Below are 13293 nucleotides of genomic sequence, written 5' to 3' on the forward strand. Positions count from 1 at the left end.
AAAATATTAAAGATAATATCATGCTTTTAAGGATTTTTAAGAGAGTACTACAAATAATTGCATATCAACAGGTGGGAGAATCTGGAAAAAATGGATAAATTCCGTAGAAACATACTTCCCTCCTTGACTAAATCATGAAGAAATATGAAAAAAAGGCAAATAACCAGCAAGAAAATTAAGCCAGTGATGAAAGGACGTCCAGGACCAGGTGGCCTCACCACTAAATTAATTTGAGGAATTAATACCATTTTCAGGCTCTTTTAAAAACACAAAAGTAAAAGAAATGCTTCCAAACTCATTTTACGGGAATAAGGGTACACTGACAACAAAACCAAACAAGACATTACAAGAAGAAGAAAAAGGGTCAATATCATTGATCAATACAGATGCAAAATTCTCCTTCAAAATAGTAATAAAGTGAATTCAAGAATGCATTAGGCATCTAGGGATAGTGGTACATGCCTTTAATCCCAACACTTTGGAGTTTGAAACAAGAGTACCAAGAGCTTGAGGTCACACTCACATTGGACTTTGATTTTGTTTATGTAACTGTTGTGTAAAGAATAGAATTATGGGACTAAAGAGATGGCTCAACAATTAAAAGCTGTAGTGAAGAGGTGAGCAGGCCTGCTTTTCGTCCTGCCCAGCTCCCGCACAGCTAGCTTTACACCCAAAATAACAACACACAAATTGTATTCATTTAAACACTGCCTGGACCATTAGCTCTAGCCTCTTACTGGCTAACTCTCACATCTTGATTAACCCATTTCTATTCATGTATGTAGCACCATGAGGTGGTGGCTTACCTGGAAGATTCTAACCTACGTCTATCTTGGGCCGGGGCTTCATGGCATCTGCCTGACTCTGCTTTCTTTCTCCCAGAATTCTGTTCTGTCTACTCCACCCACTTAAGGGCTGGCCTATCAAAAGACCAAGGCAGTTTCTTTATTAACCAATGAAAGTAACACATAGACAGAAGATCTACCTACATCAAAAAGCAATATCTGCTCTTGCAAAAACCTGGGTTCAATTCCCAGAACCCACAGGGTAGCTCACAATAGCCTGTCACTGCAGTTTCAGGGGACCTAACACCTTCTTCTGGCCTCCGAATACATGTGGTACACAAACATACTGGCAGGCAAAACATTCATGCACAATAAATAAGTAAATAAATAAGTGTTTTTAAAAGAATAGAATTTACAGGCCAGTGAGATGGCTCAGTAGGTAATGGTGCTTACCACCGAGGCTGTTGGCCTGAGTTCAGCCCCCAAAACCCACGTGATATGATGTGGGAGTGACTTCTTTCTAATCCGTTGCTTTCATTGGTTAATTAATAAAGAAACTGCCTTGGCACATTTGATAGGCCAGTCCTTAGGTAGGTGGAGTAGACAGAACAGAATGCTGGGAGAAAGAAGCCGAGTCAGGCAGTCGCCATGATGCTCTCACTCCAGACAGACAGAGGTTAAGATCTTTCCTGGTAAGCCAGCTCATGGTGCTACACAGAATATTAGAAATGGGTTAGATCAATATGTAAGAGCTAGCCAATAAGAGGTTAAAACTAATGGGCCAAGCAGTGTTTAAAAGAATACAGTTTCCGTGTAGTTATTTCAGGGCATAAGCTAGCCATGCGGGAGGCTGGGTGCCAGGGATGCAGCCCCGCAGCTCCTATTACAACAGTGATAGAAGGAAAGAACCAATTGTCCGAAGCTATAACATGTGGGGCCTGCTTGTTGGAGTTTCTGTCCCGCCCTATACCTCACAGCCAGCAAGCCTCAAAAAAAATCACACAGAGGACTTCGTAAGATTATAAACTGATTGGCCCATTAGCTCAGGCTTCTTATTAGCTCTTATCACTTATATTAACCCATTATTCTGATCTATGTTAGCCATGTGGCTTAGTACCTTTTTCAACTGGGCAGATTACATGCTGTTTCTTTGGTGGTCTGGGCAGGAGTGGGAGGAATCAATTTCCTCCTTCTCAGAATTCTCCTGTTCTCATTGCATCATTTCTACTTCCTGTCTGATTTTCCCGCGTATACTTCCTGCCTGGCCAATCAGCATTTATTTAAAACATAATTGACAGAATACAGATAATTCTCCCTCACCACCAAGCCATTCCCTGACCTTCACATTCACTCCACAGCACACGTGCCATGTGTGCATGTATATGCACAAAACAAATACAGGAAAAAAATCAAAATTTAACTAAAAGAATAAGTTTTATCCCTGTGATACAGGGACTGTTGAGCATATACACATATATAAATATATGCTCATATATAAATAAGATGCATCACATTGACAGTTTGGAGGACAAAAGCCATGCACTCATGTCAGATAGAAAAATACATTTGACAAAATTCAACTTCTTTTCTCAATAAAACCTCAGTATATTAGGTGTGGGAATACACCTCAGCACAATGAAGACCACAGATGACAAACCACAATTAACATGCACAGTGATGAGTCATAAGCCTTTTCTCACAGGTCAGGGTCAGAGATATCTACCCCAGTGCTTTCCAACATTCTAGTGGATGACATCACTGGAGCCACTAGGCGAGGAAGTGAAAAGGTATGGTAACCGGATAGGAAGACAAGCAAGCATCTATTTGTGGACCACATGATTTGAGGACACATGGAAAACCCTGACGGCTCCACCAAAACCCAGCAGGAAGTGATAAACCCAGTAAAGTGGCAGGATACAAAAACAACGTGTAAAAATCAGCAATATCTCTCTGGACCAAAAAATAAAAGTGTTCATAAAAGAAATGAAGGGCTTTGAGGTTCCAAACTAAAAACTTTTGCAAAGTAAAGGAAATGATTAAAGTTACAAGACAAGCTGCAGAGTGGAAAAAAATCACTGCAATCTGTCCACCTAATAAAGAGCTAATATCCAAAGTACATGAAGAACACAGCTCAGTGGCAAAAAAGCAGATGACCCGTTTAAGGAAGTCCGGGGGGGGGGGGTCTTACACGGATGTTTCTCAGGATAAGACATTTGGGTGGCACATCACATGTAAGTGGAAAGCTAAGAAAAAAAAAATCTTAGCATCACTAATCCTAAAGGAAAGATGCCTAATAAACACGTCACCTCACACCTGTTAGAAAAAGAGGGAAAACGTTTGGAGAAGATGCGGTGAAATGGGACTGGTTATCCCCTGATGAGTAGACCAGTAGATGATATTCAAAGCGTGTCACCACAAAAAATACATACATGCAGTGATGCGTCCATCAGTTTGATCATGCTGCACTACACAAGCATGTCAGGCCACCTCCACTGTGACCCACAATTGTAGACAATTATGATTCATAGGTAGGAAGGACAGGAAGGAGCAAGAGAAGGAGGGCTGGGGGAGAGATAAAAAGATTTAATTAACGCGTCTATATTTCCTGGGGCAGAGAAGCAGCTGGAGTCAGACTCTACAGGAAGAAAGAGAAGTGTCCTAATGAGGTGGCACAGCTCCCTGGGGCCCGGTCTGGGGTAGAAGCTGCCGGGCAGCAGCTGTGGCTGCACGGGCAAAGTCTGGGAGGGCTGCTATTCTATACTAACATGCCTGATCCTAAGCACAGTCGCTTAAAGGGGAACAGTGGCACTTCTGACCTTCCTTATAGTGCCATGCTTGTACTCCAAGAAGTATTGTGATGCCATGAGCACTCAACATGCTTTATGTATAAAAGTAATTGCCATCTATATGAATAAAAAATATAAAGTCCTTTCTGCTTTATTTTTAATATTTTCAAATACATCATTTATTTCTCACAAATGTTGACTATCGCAAAGTGTCTTTCACAGCAAGATGTTGAAGATGGCTCAAACATCTAAAACTCCCACAGCTCTGGAGTACCTCTACCCTCTAAGTGATTGTGGTTTTGCTACTGTTGCTTCTAGGTCAGAAGGGCACCCCTGAGGACCACAGCATGTACTTTAAAAACAATAACAGTACTTTTAATTTCTGCATGAAAACACTGGCTGGCCTTGTGCTGAGAGATACTTTCTGCACTTCTCCAGCTGGCCACCAGGAGGACGAGGTCAGACAATCACAAGTATGCTCGTCCATTGACTTCTTTTAGGTGTATTTATTCTGAACTATTCCTTTGTCCCTCCTCACACATATCTCTGCCAAATCCTTCATGCCTGTGCACTATCAGGCAAAGCTATGTATTTATTACATTACTGTGCTATACTCTAGAGTCTAGATGAGATGTGACATTTTAAGTCTGTGAGCTGTTCTCAGCAACACAGGACAGATAACCAGTGGTCTGAGCATTCGGCTCCCCACAGATAGTCCCCTTGGGTTAGCACAACAGCAATAGAGGAAATTCTGACCACCCCTTCTTATTCTGAGTTATCCCCCAGTAGTCAAACTGCCTGCTGTAGACTGTTGGACAAAGGGCATTCTCAACTCCCTTCCACAGATCGAGTTACCAGGTTTCCTATGAATGAGGACCTGAACACAAAAGGTCATGTGAAAAGGTAAGTTGATCGGGTATTTGCCCATGTGTGACTTTGTAAGGGATTAAGCTGTAATACTATATGAAGTGTACAGCCTCCTGTTAGTTATGTAATTGTACGGGTATTTGGTAGATAAAGGTTTCAGTTCTGCACTGAAGCTGTGACACAGGCATGCAGAGAGTCCAAAGGTCCCTGACACTTGGAAGTTCCTGTTTTCCCTTTTCGCTTCTGTAATCTTCAGAAGAGTTTGCTGAGATGCACTAGACTAGAGCTTTAGTAGGAGGAAATCTGTCAAGGATACCTATGAGCTGGGGCAGCCAGAGAGAGCTGACAGACAGGAAGAAGAAGCCAGTCTGATACCAAATGAAAGAAAGGCAAAGAAGAGGGAAACATTCTAGACTGCCAAGGACTCTAAGACAGATTTGACGAGGCCATAGAAGGAAGCCTCAATCCTGAAGTAGACATTAGAGAAGTCCTGGGGTACAAGGGATAGATTTGCTTAGCATCCCTAACAAACCCAGGACAAATGCAGCTTCAGTTCAAAGGCTTCGGGGAACGTGGGTCCTTGTCTGATTACCCTTACTGTGTTCTCAAGGTCACCAGGATGGCCCAGTCCTGTGTGATCTATCAAAGCCTTAAAAAAGGTAGAGATGCAAACTTTGCATCAGATACCAAATTACCAAAGGAGGAGACCTTCTGGGACCCACCTCTAGTGGCTACACACCTTCCATTTTGATGTACCCAGATCAGTATCTAGGGATAGCAAAACCAAAAGACTAAAATTCCTCTGAGAGAAAGAGTGACGATGACCATAGTCATCTGTTCTAGAGCTTGTGTAAACTATGGAGAGGGCTCCGAACTCGAAATGTCAGACCCAGGTGTTCCCCAACCTCTTCCTCATCAGTCTTTATCCTGTTTAGCATCAAATAACCAAATTTTATTTGTTTATTTCCCAGATTCTGTTTGGCTATACATGACTCTACTATGCTAATTCCTAACTCCAAAATTATCATATTTTCCAGTTCAAAAGATTTTTGCAACAAAAATGTTAAAGAAGTCATGGTTTGCGCTAATAGTCTGAATTCATATTGTGGACCAGGACCTATTCTAGGACTAGGGGACTTGAGAGTGAATTAGGTAGAAATTATTCCTACTCTAAGGCTATGGTTTTTTTTTTGAAAAAAGTAGTCAATATGCATATGTAAATTAATAGAGCAGAAAATATCATGTCTATACCACAGTATTTAAAAACGGAGAAGAAATGGAGTATATATGAAATCTACCTATCATTATTTCTTGAATGATCATCTAAGTGGCCAGCTAGACTTCAGAACCCCGGCCATAGCCCATTCTGTATATAGAGGGCACCAGGTACTCGTGCTCACAGATAAACACTTGGAGAAATCAGGAATGTTAATCATGCAGGAGTATCTCATCAATAGAGGAAATAAATACTCATTTTCCACACAGAAAACTGGGAGTGGATGTTGTTGGTAACTTGGTGACCATAGCTAGCTGTGGAGCTTGAACACAAGCAACCCCCCACCCCCAGAATGTTTACCCCAGACCATCCACCTTAGACACATATCTTTAGCTCTCAGTCAACTGAATGCATCCTTCGGGGAGATGTCACATGAACTTTATAGCCTGGTGACCTCTACATTTTCGCAGTCAGAGACCACTCCAGATTCTAAACCCTTAAGCTGGAGAGCCCATCTTCATAGTCACATGTACTTTGAGTTGATTTCTGATGTAATCATGCCCCCTTGAGAATCAGGAATTGTATCACAGCAGGAAGTTTGCTTTTTTTCCCCCCCAAAATTGTCCTGTGTTTAAATATGCTTACAATAAACTGCCTGGTATCAGACTCCAGAAGTCTGAACCAGCACTGACTAAGTCAGACTGAACCAAGTTTTCCTTCTCGCCTCTTGAGTTTCATTTTTCTGTTGCAGATGCTTGCGGGACCCCCACACCTGTAGCCCCTCCCACATTTGCCTGTCTTAAGTGAACCTTTAGGTATATCACATCTGCTCAAAATCATTCTCTGCTATGCCTTTCTCCGTTCAAATCATAGATGAGGTGCCGCCCAAAATGGCTTAACCTGCTTTTCCAGTCTCTCTTGTAACCACGTTCCAGATCAACAATATGGTTTGCAGATTGGTCCATGAATAAACCCACCTCCATCCTCATGTGCATATGTATATCTCATCCTCATGTTCATGTGTGTATCTGCCCGCCTGGGATCCAGGTATCTTTCAGACCTGCTTGACAGCTGCATTATTACCTCCTAGGTCATTATTGTCCTCAGGAGCAGGCTGAGAACTGTCTTTTGCTATGATTCTCCCTCCTGTTGAACGGGCTGAGGAAGATCTCAAAGAGAACCACTGCCCCTTTGTAACCATTGTCCCAGGTAGGCTCACCACGAGTGTCATCAGACATTTGCCAGCGAGAGAAGCTCAAACTGATGGACCCAAACATTCAAGAGTCTCGGCGCTATTGAAAAGCTTGAGAGAGTTGGGTGGTTTCGGTTATTTTATAATCCCAAGAATGAAAGGTTAAGATGTTTTTTGACTCTCAGCAAACTCTGTGATGAAGCTACAGGAAATAAGAAATTCTTTAGGTCTGGCACATGGGTGCTATAGTCTAAAAGCCTGGTGAGCAAAGTGGTCACCTTTGCTTGAGCAAGTACTTCACAATCAAGAACAGATGGTGACCCTACATGAGTTTCTGTGTCTGAATTCACAATGCTCAAGGAACTCAGGACTAAATACGAAATGAAGGACTTGACTAAACATGTCTCCAAATGTCAGATACTGAGTCTATTTGCCTGAAATATTCCTAGTATCAGCTTCAGAATTATGATCCTGTCAGAAGAGAGAATTCCATTATATCAATATCATATGGGAAAGTGTTGGCAGAATATCAGAGAGTCTAAATAATAATGACAGTCCAGAATATCACAGAGGTGTGAACCTCAGAAGGCACTGAGACTCCCAGGATTAATGAGACAAAAAGGAGCTGGTTCTGGGCTAAGTTGATAGCTGAGATGGTAAAGCTTGACCACCATAATCTGTAGAGAATAGCCAGGCACGGTGGCACATGCTTGCAGTCCCAGCTCTGGAAGAAGCAAGAACAGGCAGACCCCCTGAGGCTCCTGGGAGTTGCTAGCCAGCCAGCCAGGATAACTTGGAGAGTTCGAGATCATAAAGAGATCTATCTGGGACAGCATCTGCTGAACAACATCCAAGGCTCTCCTCTAGCCTACCCATGCACGCATGTGAGTGCATGAGTGTGCACACACACACACACACACACACACGCACATACATACACACACACAGAGAAAGAGAGGGTGGATGGTTGAGGAGGGAAACAAAGGAAGAGAGACTGAGACTCACACTCACAAGGAAACAGATTGGAAATATTAAAAACTAAAGCTCTTAGAAGGAACTTGCCGAGCTGGTGCCTCAGCTCTGAGGAGTGTGTCAAGTGGTCTGGGCTAGTGAGTGTCTCTGAGGCAACGCGAAGAGACCGGTTCTACAGGTTGGGGGAACCATTGTAACTGTAACTGAATCTACTTAAAACATCAGCAAGATAGTTGGAGGTGAGGAAATTTATGGCAAAAATGCTAATAGAAACTGGAAGGAGAAAGTTCCTTCTCTCCCAGCCTTTGAGACTCCCCCCAACAAGAAGCCAGCTGTCAAAAATAAATTAATTAATTAATTTACTGCCTGGCTTCTTAAAGCAGGAAATTAAACAGTAGGATTGAAGCTGAAAGACAATAGCTAAACCTGCAAACGTTCTTTAAACCCATCTCAAATGCTGCCTCCTCCACAAGGGCTATTTTACTTTCATTTATTTATTTTTGTGTGTTAGACATGGGGTGTGCATGTGAAGGTCAGGGAATAATTTTTAGGAATTGGTTCTCTCAATGGGTACCAGGAATCCAATTCATGTCGGAAGGCTAGGTAGCAAGAGCTACAGATATATGCACACAAAAGTTCTCAGAAAAATTCTAACTAACTACCCAATTCACACTAGCCAAAACATTAAAGTCAAACTAGATGCCAACCAACAGATAAATGGATTTAAAAATTCTCTAAGTCATAACAAACTACAAAAACACAAAGTTAGCCATGGTAATCTTAAGAAGAACTCACTAAAGGCATACATAAGCCAGTAATTATGTGCATACCTATACAACAAATTAATCTTTTAAATAAATGCCATGGACACTTGGCACATGGGCAAAGAACAACGTCTTCAATAAGTGGTATTGGAAAAGCTGGATATCCAAAAAAGAAAGAAATTGACAAATTATTACATACCATATACCAAAAAAATCAGTGTAAACTGCATTGATGACTTGAGCACAAGACATGAAACTACTTTCAAAAAAAAAAAAACAGGGGGAAATACTTCCTAATATTGTTCTTGGCAGTGATTTTTAAATATATTTTTAATTAAAATATAGTTATATCTTTTTCCCTCCCCTTTCTTCCCTCCAACTCTTCCCGTCCAGGTCCTCTCCCTCCAACCCCTTCCATGTGCCCCCATCTCCCACTCAAATTGATAGTCTATTTTTATTATTATTGTTATACACACATGCATAAATGTATAAATACAACCTGTTGAATCCATTTTTGTTGCCTACATGTATATGATTTCAAGAATGGCCACTTTGAATTTGATAACCAGTTAGGGGCCTTGTCCCCAGAAGAGGCTAATTCTTCCTTTCTCACCAGCCATTGCCTGTAGTTCTTTGTCTAGGGGTAGGTATCATGAGATTTTCCCATTTCATGATTGCATATGTACTGACATTGTCAGTGTCTAGGTCTTGTTTAGGCAAAGTGCAGTGATTTTTGTAACACAGAATACAAAAAAGATACGACACAAGTATAATGTCACAAAAAAGTTTTCATATAGCAAAGGAAATAATTAACAGAGTAGACATTCAGCCCATAGAATGAGATTAAAATGTTTGCAACATATATGCAACGATAGGGCAATAACAAACCATATTATAAAGGGAAGCTGAACAACCACTAGGAAAGCATCAAGTAATCTAATTTAAAGTTGGATAAAAGACATAAAACAAAATTGTCAAAAAAAAAAAAAAAGACTTACATACCTGAGTCATAGATCATGGAGAAGCCCAGCTGGCACTCAATTGGAGGCCTCATCCATCTCTAACTAGCTAGCGTTCACTTTTCTCTAACTAGCTAGTGTTCACTTATCTCTAACTGGTTAGCGTTCACTTATCTCTAACTAGCTAGCGTTCACTTATCTCTAACTAGCTAGCATTCACTTATCTCTAACTAATTAGCATTCACTTATCTCTAACTAGCTAGCGTTCACTTATCTCTAACTAGCTAGCATCCACTTATCTCTAACTAGCTAGCATCCACTTATCTCTAACTAGCTAGCATCCACTTATCTCTAACTAGCTAGCATTAACTTACCTCTAACTAGCTAGTGTTCACTTAACTCTTACTAGCTAGCATTCATTGTGCTGAAAGGCACCATGCACATGACCAGAGAAAATAATCAGAAGTTCCATGCTAAGTCGCCTTTAAAATAGTTCTGTTTATACCCATACACCCGAGCTGCTCTCAACCTTGTTCAGGAAGTATTATTGTTTGCTTGTTTCTTCTTGTTTTGTTTGCAGTGAACAACAGTCCGTGGAAAAATGCATCAAAGAGCTGAGAATGGTCAAATGGTCTGAATGGTTGAATATAAACAGGACATCTGTACTGACCCCCAATAACATCACTACTGCCACCACTACCACCATCACTACTATCACAATCACCATAACCGCCACCACCACCTATACTGCCACCCCAACTACCACCATCATCACCACCACCATCACCACCAAGGCTCAAAAAGCATCACAGAAGAGGAAATGGAAAGAAAGTTAGAGCCAGATGATGGGGAAGAATGAGCGTGTGAGCTGCTGTCTTATGGACATAGCTATCAAAATCACAAACTCGCAGCATCCGGGACTACCCCTTTAAGACTTACACAAGATCAAAAAAAGCAAATTCCACATAGAAGGAGTAAAGATGGTCTCTAGGCCCCATTCCCTCTATAGTGATGCTATTGGAAGTAGATAGTTGCCGAGGGATGGAGAATTATTCTTTATTGAGGGTATGACAGATGACATATGTTCTGTGCTCCAGGAGATTGACCCCACATTCGTGCACATCTTGGCATCAACAACTGGATTAGGTTATCAAAAAAAAAAAAAAAAAGGCATGAAATTGTAAGGGAGCATTATGGGAGAATGTGGGTGTATTTCATAAGGAATGGGGGTAGACATGATCATAATCCACTGTATACATGTATGAATTCTCAAAAATAAAGAAAAAATTAAGTATTAAGCATCACTAATCATCAGGAAAATACAAATCAAAACCAAATGTGATGTCACCTCATATCTGTCACAGTAGCTGTTTCCAAAGGACAAAATAAATCACAATGGTAGGAAATTGTGTGCAAGGAAAAAAATTCTGATACGTCGTCTGGTGAAATGCAAAGCCATTATACAAGCAGAATGGATTTTCCTCAAGAAATGAAAATCTACCACATCAATCTCATTTATGGGTATATACCCAAAGGATTTGAAATAATTAGGCTGAAGAGATATCTCTTTTTTATAGTCATCTTATAATAATATAAAAAATATGCATTTTAATAGTCATTGCTACTTCATTGACAACAGCCAAGATTCGCAATCAAACTAAACACCCATCAACGAGCGCATAAAGAAAACACGGTATGAATTGGCAACAGCACCTGTGAAGTCAGCCAAGAGCAGATAGACAAATACTCCTAATCCTCATCAGATGTGGAATCTGAAGAAGGGATCCCAACAGAAGCAGAGAGCAGAAGGGTGGATGCCAGGAGCCTGGGATGATGCCGTTCACAGCATAGGCTCAGTTAGGTGGCATGAGCATGTCTGGAAGATTCAATGTACATGTTAACTATAGTTAAAGAGAATACTATGTCCTTAAAAGTTGGTAAGACAGGAGGTGTTGAATGTTCTCAGCTATAGATAAACAGAGGTCATCATGTAAAGTGACCAACACAATTAGCCTGCCTGTAACATTTCACACTGTATCTTATAGCAAAAGTCAGTGTTGTGTTTTTTACACAGCCTTAAAATATACATTCTATTTATCAATTATATCTCAATAAAAATAAGTAATATAATACCTCAAAAACAAAAACCCTAATTTTTGAACCCATCTGTGCAGTAATAATAAAATCCCCTTTACAGAAAAACTAAAGAGAATGTTTTCCCAGTATTATAAAGTTAAGTCAGCATGGACCAATTGATCCTCTACTGAATATTCAACTATCTACTGGGTGTTAAGGAAGATTAATAAAAAAAAAAAAAAAGAGCAGACATATTGGTGCCTGAGAGGAAATGGGAAATCTGCCCACCAATATAATAATCTACACTTTTGAGCCAACTCATAAAACCTTCTAAAAATATACAACTGTTAGGTAGTGTGGGCATAGCCTTTGGTCTATGTAACTTTAGGAACAAAACATGTAAGTTCTAAGAAACTTTCTATTGAAGAGTGAACTTTGCATAGATTAAATGAACATGTAGAATCCCCCAAGAGGCACTATAGAGGTCTGGGTCAGGAGGGAACGTGATCCCTTGTGGGGAGCTGAGAAAGAATGTGGCTGAATGGCAGGCAGTTCTGGACATCTCAGTGGAGGTAAGTGCCAAGAAGTAGTGCGATCAGGAAGCTAGGAAAACTGTGTGTTCCCTAATCTCTAGGGAGGAACGCCATAAAATTTATCATTCTGGAAAATTAATTTCCTGAAGCTGTTAGAGCTTCCAAATGATGCGTTGGCCCTGAGGATTAAGAGAGGAAATTTACTACCAAAGGCAAAGAAGCTCCATAAAAAAAAAAAAAAAACAGAGTTAAGCCAAAGTTCACCTGACAGGGCAGGGTGGTACCAAGAACACAGGGGGGAAGAAAGGAAAGGGGGTTCTACTGTTCTGCTCTTCACCTCCTGATGGACCTGTTTGCCCCAGGACCTGCTCTCACCTAAATGAAGGTGTCACCCAAAGGACAAGGATTAGATGTCTGCTAACTGAAGGAAACCTCCAGGAAAGATAAGGCTAAATTGTCTTTCCTGCTCTGCTGTGCCTGAGCTAAAACAGAGCCAGGCAAGCACAGCCCCAGCAAACAAGGAGGGCCTGTGCAGTGTGAGTAGGCCCGGAGGCAGGGAGTGAAGCCCAGAGACGTGAAGTCACTATAAATCAAGGCCTCTGGCTATGGTTCTAGGTGTTCCCTTAGGTCCATCAAAATACAAACATAAGAATTACATAATGTAAAATTATCTAGAGACTCCTTAAACTCTCACAAATTTTACAATAATCAGCTCGGCTGGCAAATATCAACTCTTTCCACACTTGAATTCCCTCAACTCCCTTAAAAAAAGCGCTAATCTCCTGGCCAGAGAAGCCAGTCATCAGGCCAGTGAACAACTTGTTCACACAACCCTGCTCTGTGTGGTAGTCACTCTGCAAACCACCTATGGAGTTTGAAAACAAGGAGATGTGAAGTCTCCAGAAAACCTGAGACCCACCAGGTAGTTTCTGTGACCTCATCTCTGAGAACTCCTAATCACCTCTCCTGAGGAACCACGGATGTCTCATAGTCTTCTAACACCCTAATAAAAGCTGAAGCTCTTTAATTTCAAAGTTCCCTAAAGTCCCCAGATTCCTAAACAGCTACTTAAATTAAAAACGTGCTTTCTGAATCACTAGCGAGCTCTGGGCAGAAGAACTAAGAAACTGAGCACAATGGAAA

Source organism: Chionomys nivalis, chromosome 5 (genome assembly GCF_950005125.1).
Source record: "Chionomys nivalis chromosome 5, mChiNiv1.1, whole genome shotgun sequence".
In the NCBI taxonomy this organism is placed as follows: domain Eukaryota; kingdom Metazoa; phylum Chordata; class Mammalia; order Rodentia; family Cricetidae; genus Chionomys; species Chionomys nivalis.